This window comes from Cottoperca gobio, chromosome 14 (assembly GCF_900634415.1).
Source record: "Cottoperca gobio chromosome 14, fCotGob3.1, whole genome shotgun sequence".
NCBI lineage: Eukaryota > Metazoa > Chordata > Actinopteri > Perciformes > Bovichtidae > Cottoperca > Cottoperca gobio.
In genome coordinates, this window is record NC_041368.1 from 4,613,504 (window position 1) to 4,614,971 (window position 1,468).

The following is a 1,468-nucleotide window of genomic DNA, read 5'->3' on the forward strand; positions in this document are numbered from 1 at the left end:
CAGAAATATGATGTCTAATCTTGAACAGAATATTTCACTTAATCATAAACCTCGTGCATGAGCACACCACAGTTGAGCCATGGCCTTCACACCCTCCATATCTATTGTTTAATGTTTGAACACCGCTGGTTTAGGAGCAGGGAGAGAAGTTGTAACCCAGCACTGACCTTCACAGACAAATAAAAAAAAAACATTTATTAACATTAGTAACATTTCCCTAGAATGTCAAATTAGCTTTATCTTTATGCTTATACTTTTATTAATATATGTCATTACTGCGGTGTCAGCATTCAGTCTTATCATAGAATGAAATGATTGGATATGAAACTTCCAGTAGATGGCGTTAAAGTCTGGCTACATCTTGCTCACAGAGGGAGAAACAGTGAAGAATAAAAACACTTCAAATGATCAAGATTTAGGAAAAAAACCTTCATCCAGAATTCCTTACACTCATTTTGGAGCACAGTATCAGAAGTACATGAAGTCAGCTGCACAGTATAAATTACATTTTCATTAACAACCATCACAACATTTCCTGAACATGAGCTGCACGAAAACAAATGAGAAGAACAAAATACATTGGGAAGAGTATGTTCTATAAATAATATGGCAGCACATACCTGAGCTGCATGCTGCCACACGCTGAGATTTACTGTATGACGTTCTGAAAATGCTATGTGTGTTTTTAAAATACTGACAGTGGTAGAGGAAGTATTACAATCATCATAAGTACAAGTAGCAATACCACAGTATAAAAATACTCATTACAAGTAAAGGTTCTGCATACAAAATGTCACTTATGTAAAAGTACGGGAGCATCAGATACAACATGTGCTGTACATGAAAAATAAAAGTACTCATAATGAAATATGACTACTGTCGATGTTAATCTATCATATTATTGGACCATTACTATTGAATATGTAGGCTGTACTTTAATCAAGCTGGAGCTCATTTTAACTACCTCATTTACTTTTAGCAGTTTAATCTGTAACAATGGATCATATTTTATAAACTGATCATATGTTTTGTATGTAAAATGTTCATTTGAAAAGTAACTAATATTTATAGCTCTCAAATAAATATAGTGCAGCAAAAACTACAACATTTGTTCTCTGAGATGTAGTGGAGTAGAGGTATAAAGTACTTAATTTAAGTGCGAGTATCTCAAAATACAGTACTTGACCAAATGTACTTAGTTACTTTCCACCACTGCTTTCTTTTATCTCATGACTGATTTATCTGTTAGTTTTATGAGATGGTTTATCATTAGATTTGCCCTGAATCATCCCTCACGGACCAATGAGATGTGCTTATTGTCTCAACAGCCTCCCTGATGACATATTTACACTTTAATACCTCGTCCATCCAGTTTCCTACTTAAGTCTGCAGAGCAGGGAGGAGGAGGGTGATATTATGAGATCATGTGTTATTCCGGTAAAGTAGAGGTAAGCAGAGAGATAGGCTT